We start from the raw sequence: 9,239 nt of genomic DNA on the forward strand, positions 1-9,239 counted from the left end.
CAAGGTTCGTGGTATATGTTTTGATATGCTTGGAATAGGTCATATGTAGGAAAAGGTGGCCGTGTATCGTCGGTCCATGGAGGAAAATAGGCCGGTTCAGTAGGAATGTAGTTCCTACCTTGGGAGGCTAAATAGGCTTTGATATATTCTTGATGATATTGCCAAGCCTGAAACTCACATTGCATAGCCTGATTGTATGCACTTTGGGCCATTATTCTTTGTACATCTGTCATCTGGTTTCTTCCACCCGCATTACCTTGCTCCTGATCTCGTTCTACCTGTGGATGTGTGCCATCATATGGTACTGCAGCGTTATGTCGTTTCTTTAAAACCTTTGCACCATGATACACGAGTAAATTAATTCTATCATGAGGTTCTGGTACTGCAACTAATAATCTCCCCTGACTTCTATCCACATTGAGATACTCAGCAATTAAAGTAATGAAAATTCCACCTCCTATTATACTATTATTTCGCATACCCCTTACCATTACTGATAAGTAATAACCCACACAATAAGGTATGTTCACAACGCTCTGTGGGTCTCGAATACACATGAAGTAAAATAGATCCTTTTCATTCACCTTTTCTTTATTCCTACCTCGCTGTGTAATCGAGTTTGCTAAATACCTATGGATCACTCTAAGCCCAGCTCTATTAATATCGGTATAAGAGTAAGATCCCCCACGAAATCGGTTATGGCTAGTCATTATACTCCATATTCCATTCATATCAAAATTTTCGTCAACCCTTCTACCATTAATTATTAACCTTTGACAATCAGTAGATGATAGTTCCTCAGGCGTATATATACACAAAGCCTGAGCCATATCTAGTAGAGACATATGGCGCATCACACCTCCTAACAAAAATCTAATAAAACTCTGATCGGTTAAGCTAACTACCCGATCATTTATTTCAACACTACATAATAATTTCACACACCATTCCCTATATACAGGCCTACGTATAGTAAATAAACGTTCCCAATCATTAAAAGTAGAATTACCATACCTTTGGTAAAGTAATTCCCTGATTAGTTCGGCCAATCCCACTGTTTCTAACGGTTCCCAATCTATCACCCTGGGCACTTCAACATCCTTAGACTGAAGAATGTGTAAGTTCCTCTGATATTTTGGATAATGTATCCAATGTCTGTCAAATCTTAAATTAGGGTGTAAATCTGCCACTTGTATATTTGAATATGAAATGAATTGATGCGGTAGATTTTGTCTGTATTGGTCATTAATCTCCTGTTCATCTGCATTCTCAGGAGGAGCATTGTGAGCCTGGGAAGCGGATGAAGATTCACCCCTTTAAGTCTGCAAAACATATTAAACACAATTTTTGTGCATCCAAATATGCATTAGTGTTAGCAAAATTATAAATCAAAACAATCATAATGACATGTTTAAACAATATTAAACTTATACGCATTTTCATAATATTAACAATTCTACACTTTTACAAATAAACATATATGAAAATGTAAAAAATGTTTGTAAGCATTCATCTTCTAAAACATGTCAAAAATAATTATTATAGCAATTAAACAAGTTTCAAATGGCATTCATATCAAATTAATCAAGTTCATGTATTTTAGACTTAAAAAGTCCACTTTAATGCTCAAAAATCATGTTTAGGATCAAAGTTTGGATCATTTAGCAACCTAAACATGTTACACTACTTAATTAAGCATGAACTAATGACAAAATTTAGCCATAACCCGTTTATATCAAAAAGCCTCAATTTTGCTCAAGAACACAAACCCTAGATTGTTAAAAATTTGAAATTTAAGGCTTCTAATCATGTTAAATAGCATCAATCTAGGTTATAAAAACATAATATACAAACAATTTAAGCACAATTAAGCTAGAATTCATCAAAATCAAATTAGGTTAAAATATGCTCAAGAACACTTAAAATCCGAATTAAAGAGTGTTTGTGTGTAGAAATTACCGATGTTCTTGAAAAACTTCTTGGTAGGATTCTTCTCAACATGATTTTAGCAAGAAATTTGATGATTATCGGTGAAAAATTGCGAATTTGAGAGTGTTTTTGTGGGTTTTTTCGCAGAAAATAATGAAAGTGTGTGTGTGGACTGGTCTGTCTCGACCAGTTAACTGGTCTGGGATTTTGATGCTCTGCAACTGCGGATGTTTCTATACTCAGAAGCTCCGCGACTGCGGTGCTTTTTTTGATATATAAAAACCTTTATTAATAAAATAATTAATGGAGTAATTTTTAAAATTTTGTTCCTTTCTTTGGGTTGAGGTCGTTTCGATACGTTTACCTAGTTCGTCCCTTGACAAAATTTAAAAATTGTCATTTTAAAGCGATTGTTTTAAAAACAAAGATTTTTGGGTTTTTTTAATGTTTTTGACATACTTTAGATCAATAAAATTAAAAGTAATGATAACAAAATTTCTCGTCCCGCCCTCGGGTAAAGGAATTTCGGTTCAACGACATAGTCTTCAACTCACGATGAATTTTAGAAATCAAAATTTTAACTTAATGAAGTAAAGTAAATTTTTTGTTTTTAAATTCACACCAAACTTAAATTTAAAATGCATAAAATTTCATATAAATAGTATTAGTATTTATATACATTAGTTTACAAACTTACATTTAAAATGTTATAATTATATATTGGTTTTAAAAACAAGGTAAAAATAAAAATCTTTTTGGTTTTTTATCCCACTTTAATCAATCAAATATTTACAAAAATATACGTCCCTCTTTTGGGTAAAGTAATTTCGGCTATATTTCCTAGTTTTACTCCTGACGAATTTCTGAAATATTTTAAATTGATTGATTAAAGATATTTATACCTTATGAATAAACGGTAAATTTCGCAGTGATGCATTAAATTTTATCTAATATCAATAATTTCGGTTTATTAAACCTAATTTTATTGAATATCAATTTAATACTTTATAGCGAACGATTCAGCGTTTATTATCAAAAGGTTAAAAGCAATAAATAAAAATAAAAAATGTACATACTTACCTATGAGATAAAATTCTCAGAGACCTGCTTTAGTCCACTCATATGAGAGTCGTTCGATTTGGTTTTCTATAGCTACATAAGTGTAACCTCGAATTTTCAATAACTTTTCTTCTAAACATATGAACGGTCCTTCTCTGCATAAAGTAATGAACTCGGTAGAGGAATGTGTCTGATTGTCCGAACATTTCACTTCATGTGACCATTTTCCGCATTTATGACATCTTTCAAGGTGTCGTGCTCTTCTTTTTGTTGCGGATTTTGATTTTCCTTTACCAAAATGTATCTTATTATGATTCTTCCTGAGTTCTTTCCTTACTTCGTCCATTTTGCCTCTTATGAATGATACCAGTTCACTCGGGAAGATGTTATTATTACATTTAGTAATCGTAACGTGTAGTAGTAGACCATGGTTCAGATCAAAGGAATTCTTCATCTCGTAAAACCTAAAAACACAAAAATTCAGAATGGATGGAGAAGGCTAGTTCTTTAGGGTCTGCTAGGGAAAGACCATTCGGATTTCATTCTCGAGAACTACACGAAAATAGAAAATCTAACCCTAGACATCATTATATTATCCTTTAAAACATTTGAATCTCCTCACACTTAGTTAGATGTGGTGTCGAACTTGTGATTAACTTCATTGTCAACTTTCATCGGACCATGAATATAGTGTTTAACTCTGTGACCATTAACTTTAAATTCAATCCCATTTGAATTTATTAACTCTATTGTTCCGTATGGAAAAACTCTTTTGACTATGAACGGTCCAGACCATCTAGATTTCAATTTTCCAGGAAATAGCTTGAATCGTGAATTGAAAAGAAGAACTCTGTCTCCTTCCTTAAATTCTTTTGAACTTCTGATTCTTTTATCATGCCATTTCTTCGTTCTTTCCTTATAGATTAACGAATTCTCATATGCATCATGTCTTAATTCTTCTAATTCGTTTAGTTGACTTAACCGTAAACGGCTAGCTTCATGCAAATCAAGATTACATGTCTTCAAAGCCCAAAATGATTTGTGCTCAATTTCTACGGGAAGGTGACATGCTTTTCCGTAAACGAGTTTAAAAGGTGTAGTGCCAATTGGAGTTTTGTAGGCTGTTCTAAAGCCCAGAGTGCATCCTCCAATTTCATGGACCATTCCTTCGGATTTGATCCTACAGTTTTCTCTAGAATACGTTTTAATGCTCGGTTTGTATTTTCAACTTGTCCACTTGTTTGTGGATGATAAGCGGTTGAGATTTTATGAGTTACTCCATATCTTTTGAGAACTTTCTCAAGTTGATTATTACAGAAATGAGTACCCCGATCACTTATTAAAGCTTTCGGTGTTCCGAACCTTGTAAAAAGACGTTTTAAGAAGTTGACTACAACTCGTGCATTATTAGTTGGGAGAGCTTGTGCTTCCGCCCATTTAGATACATAATCAATGGCAACGAGAATGTAGAGATTATTATGAGATTTTGGAAATGGACCCATAAAGTCAATACCCCAAACGTCAAATACTTCACATACTTGAATGACATTTTGTGGCATTTCATCACGTTGACTTATTTTTCTGGTCCTTTGACAAGCATCACAGGATTTACAAAGAAGGTGTGCGTCTTTGAAAATTGCAGGCCAATAGAATCCAGCATCATAAACTTTCCTTGCTGTGAGTTGAGGCCCATAATGCCCTCCTGTTGGTCATGTGTGACAATGGTTTAAGATTTTGCTAGCTTCATCTCCGAATACACATCGGCGTATTATTCCATCGGGACATCTCTTAAACAAATGTGGATCTTCCCAAAAATAGTGTTTTATATCACTAAAGAATTTCTTTCGTTTTTGGTACGACAACCCTTTTTCAAGGAATCCACATACTAAGTAGTTTGCAAAGTCCGCAAACCATGGAATTTCACTATAATCGATCTTCAATAGATATTCATCAGGAAAGTTATCTTGTATGGTTGATTCATTTAGAACTTCTAATTCAGGATTTTCAAGACGGGAAAGATGATCAGCGGCGAGATTTTCTGCTCCCTTTTTGTCTCGGATTTCAATATCAAATTCTTGTAAGAGTAAGATCCAACGAATTAATCATGGTTTGGCATCTTGTTTTGAAAATAGGTATCTAAGACCAGAATGGTTGGTATAGACCACCGTTTTAGCTAGAGCGAGATATGAACAAAATTTGTCAAAAGCAAAGACAATAGCAAGGAGTTCTTTTTCAGTAGTTGTGTAATTCGTTTGTGCTCCTTGTAACGTTTTACTAGCGTAATAGATAGGTTTTTCAATCCTTTGTCCTAAAACGGCTCCCATTGCAAAATCACTTGCATCGCACATGAGTTCAAATGGTAGATTCCAATTTGGAGTTATCATGATCGGCGCATTAGTGAGTTTTTCTTTAAGAATATTAAAAGATTTGATGCATTCATTCGAAAAGATGAATGGGGCATCTTTTTCTAGGAGTTTATTCATAGGAGTGACAAACTTTAGAAAAAAATTTTATGAAACGTCGGTAAAAACCGGCATGCCCTAGAAAACTCCTAACTCCTCTAACATTGGTGGGATGTGGAAGTTTAGCAATTACATCTACTTTAGCTCTATCCACTTCAATTCCTTCCTTTGAAATTTTATGACCAAGAACGATGCCTTCTCTAACCATGAAATGGCATTGCTCCCAATTAAGTACTAGATTTGATTGCTTGCATCTAATAAGCATTCGTTCAAGATTAACTAGACATGTTTCAAAAGTATCACCAAAGACTGAAAAGTCATCCATGAAAACTTCCATACATTCTTCTATCATGTGGTGAAAAATCGCCATCATGCACTTTTGAAAAGTTACAGGGGTGTTGCAAAGTCTAAATGGCATACATTTGTAAGCAAAAGTACCATAAGAGCACGTGAATATGGTTTTATCTTGATCCTCGGGTGTGATTGGAATTTGAAAATATCCAGAGAAACCGTCAAGAAAACAATAGTAACTGTTCCCAGCTAACCTTTTCAACATTTGATCAATGAAAGGTAAGAGAAAGTGATCTTTTCTGGTGGCGTCATTTAATTTTCTATAATCAATACAGACACGCCATCCTGTTACAGTCCTAGTAGGAATAAGCTCATCTTTTTCATTTGTGATGACAGTCATGCCACCCTTCTTAGGTACGCATTGAACTGAGCTTACCCATGGACTATCAGAGATTGGATTAATTAAACCTGCATCGAGCAGTTTAATAATTTCTTTCTTAACAAAATCTTGCATATTAGGATTTAGTCTTCGTTAGCGTTGCACATACGTTTTATGACCTTCTTCCATAAGGATTTTATGTGTGCAATATGAAGGACTTATGCCTTTAATGTCATGAATCTTCCATGCAATAGCTGGTTTATGAGCTTTTAGCACAGAAATGAGTTGAGATTTTTCATTTTCCGTAAGAGAAGACGATATTATTACAGGTAATTCAGATTCACCATGTAAATAAGCATATTCCAAATGGTTTGGAAGTGGCTTTAACTCTAATATCGGTGGTTCTTCTATCGATGATTTGTATCGATATCTGTCTTCCTCTTTTAGCATTTGAAGTTCTTCTGTTGTTGGTTCGTATTCATTAGCCATGAGTGCGGCTAACATTTCAGCTTCATCAATTGGTTCAGTTCCTTCTCCTAAAGAACATTCTCGTGTCCCTTGTAATTCTGGAAATTTTTGTAACAATTCTGCTTGTGAATCTATAGTTTGAACATAATACCATGTATCATCTGCAGATTGCGGTTTTTGCATGGCTCTATCAACAGAAAAGGTAACAATCTCGTCCTCTATACTTAGGGTCAGTTTCTTACCAAACACGTCTATTATTGCTTTAGTCGTGTTTAAGAATGGTCTTCCTAATATGAGAGGAACTCGAGAATCTTCTTCCATGTCCAGAATAACAAAGTCTACTGGAAATACTACAGTACCAACTTTAACTAGCATGTTCTCCATTATCCCTCTAGGATATTTTACTGATCGGTCTGCTAGTTGTATGCTTATTCGTGTTGGTTTCAATTCTCTGAGGTCTAGTTTAGTGTATAGTGAATACGGCATAAAATTTATACTAGCACCTAAATCTGCAAATGCTTCTATTGAACTAAGACTACCCAGAAAACATGGAATTGTGAAACTTCCTGGATCTGATAATTTTTCTGGAAGCTTATTCAACAGCACTGCAGAACAATTAGCATTCATTGTAACAGCTGAGAGTTCTTCCATTTTCTTTCTATTTGTGATTAGATCTTTCAAGAATTTAGCATATCTTGGCATTCCTGAAATCACATCAATGAAAGAAAGATTGACATTTATTTGTTTAAACATATCCAAGAATTTGGATTGCTCGGCTTCAAGTCTTTCTTTTCTTATTTTACTCGGGTAAGGAAGCGGTGGTTGGTATGGTTTAACATAAGGCTTTGCCTTAATTGCGCTATCTTTATTAACCGTTTCAACTATCGGCTCTGTTTCCTTCTCTTGCTCAGGCTGTGGTTCTTGTGTAGTAGGAATAGAGTCATCAGAATTTACAGGCATTTCAGGTGGTTTAAGTGTAATACCACTTCTTGTGGTAATGGCTTTAGCTGTTTTATTTCGGGGGTTAGCATTTGTATCGCTAGGTAAACTCCCCGGTTTTCTTTCACCTATTAACCTTGCTAGGTTGCTTACTTATTGTTCCAGATTTTGGATAGAAGCTTGTTGATTTCTAAATGCTTGAGCATTTTGTTCGTTAGTTTGTTTCTGAGATGTGAAAAATTGAGTTTGAGATTCAACTAGCTTCGACATCATATCTTCTAAATTTGGCTTTTTATCATCGGTTTGTGGTGGTTTATTTGGAAAAATAGGTCTTTGCTGGTTGTAAGTGTTGTTAGATATTTGTTGATTACTAGGACCTTGTTGGTTGTTGTATGGAATATTTCGGTTATAATTCTGATTTTGATTGTAGTTTGGTCTTGGCGGTTGATAATTATTTTGATAATTATTTCCAGGCCTTTGGTTCATGTATGAAACATTCTCTCTTTGTTCCATTGTTTGTTCAATACTGAGACAATCTTTTGTCAAATGTGGTCCTCCACACTGCTCACAACTAATTCGTATTGCGTGAATATCTTTAGTCATCTTTTCCATTCGTCTCTCGAAAGCATCTAACTTTGCAGAAATGGAATCAAAGTCATGGCTAGAATCGGCTCTAGCCGCTTTAGATGAACGAAGAATATCTTTTTCCTGGTGCCACTCATGTGAGTGGGAGGCCGTGTTATCAATAATTTTGTGAGCTTCAGTTGCGGTTTTCTTCATAATGGAACCACCAGATGCCATGTCAATGTCTTTTCGTGTAGCAACGTCGCATCCTTGGTAGAATATTTGCACTATTTGATAAGTGTCTAAACCGTGTTGAGGACATCCTCTCAACAACTTTCCAAATCTTGTCCATGCTTCATATAATGTTTCATTTGTCTTTTGCGTGAACGTAACAATTTCTCCTTGAAGTCTCACGGATTTAGATGCCGGAAAGAATCTTTTAAGAAATTTCTCAACTAAAACATCCCATGTGTCAATCGCCCCTTCAGGTAACGATTCTAACCAATCTTTGGCATCTCCCTTTAAAGTCCAGGGAAATAACATGACATAGATCTGTTCATCCTCAACTTCTCTGATTTTGAATAGAGTACAGATCCTATTAAAGGTACGAGGATGTTCATTTGGATCTTCCTTCGGCGTACCACTAAATTGGCATTGATTAGTTACCATGTGTAGGATTTGTCCTTTGATTTCATAATCTGGCGCATTAATGTCTGGTTGAGTAATGGCATGACCTTGGCCAGTACGTGTGGCTCTCATTCGGTCTTCCATACTTAGAGGTTCCTGATTTTCCGTGATTGAATTTGTTGAATCTGAATCATTAGAGGATTCTGATTTAATGGTTTCTTCCTCGACAATCTCTGGTTGAATGATTTATGGTTCCGGAGGAATGATTAGTGGTTCAGGATCTCTGAATAGTCCTTGAATATCCTCCGGATTCTCAATTGTGAAGTCAGGTTCAAAAATGGATTATCGAAAATTTGAGTTGGAGTACTTGGTCGACATGATGATGATTCTAAAGAAAAATCAATGGCGAAAATATTGGCTAGATGTCTTAATCGAGTTACAGGAGGTGAACGTATGAAAGGTGGTGAACGTTTTGCTCGGTGCATTTACTGAATATCCTATTGGTTATAAAGATAAAAATT

At 35.1% G+C, this 9,239-nt stretch overlaps 1 non-coding gene across 1 annotated transcript; it reads left to right on the forward strand.

Moving 5' to 3' along the window:
- Positions 1-8,395: 8,395 nt before the first annotated feature.
- LOC139895025 (small nucleolar RNA R71) lies at positions 8,396-8,502 on the forward strand. The gene has a single exon (XR_011775497.1). It is a non-coding gene; the product is annotated as a small nucleolar RNA R71 (small nucleolar RNA).
- The last annotated feature ends 737 nt before the right edge of the window (positions 8,503-9,239 follow it).

This window comes from Rutidosis leptorrhynchoides, chromosome 2, assembly GCF_046630445.1.
Source record: "Rutidosis leptorrhynchoides isolate AG116_Rl617_1_P2 chromosome 2, CSIRO_AGI_Rlap_v1, whole genome shotgun sequence".
NCBI classification, from domain to species: Eukaryota; Viridiplantae; Streptophyta; class Magnoliopsida; order Asterales; family Asteraceae; genus Rutidosis; species Rutidosis leptorrhynchoides.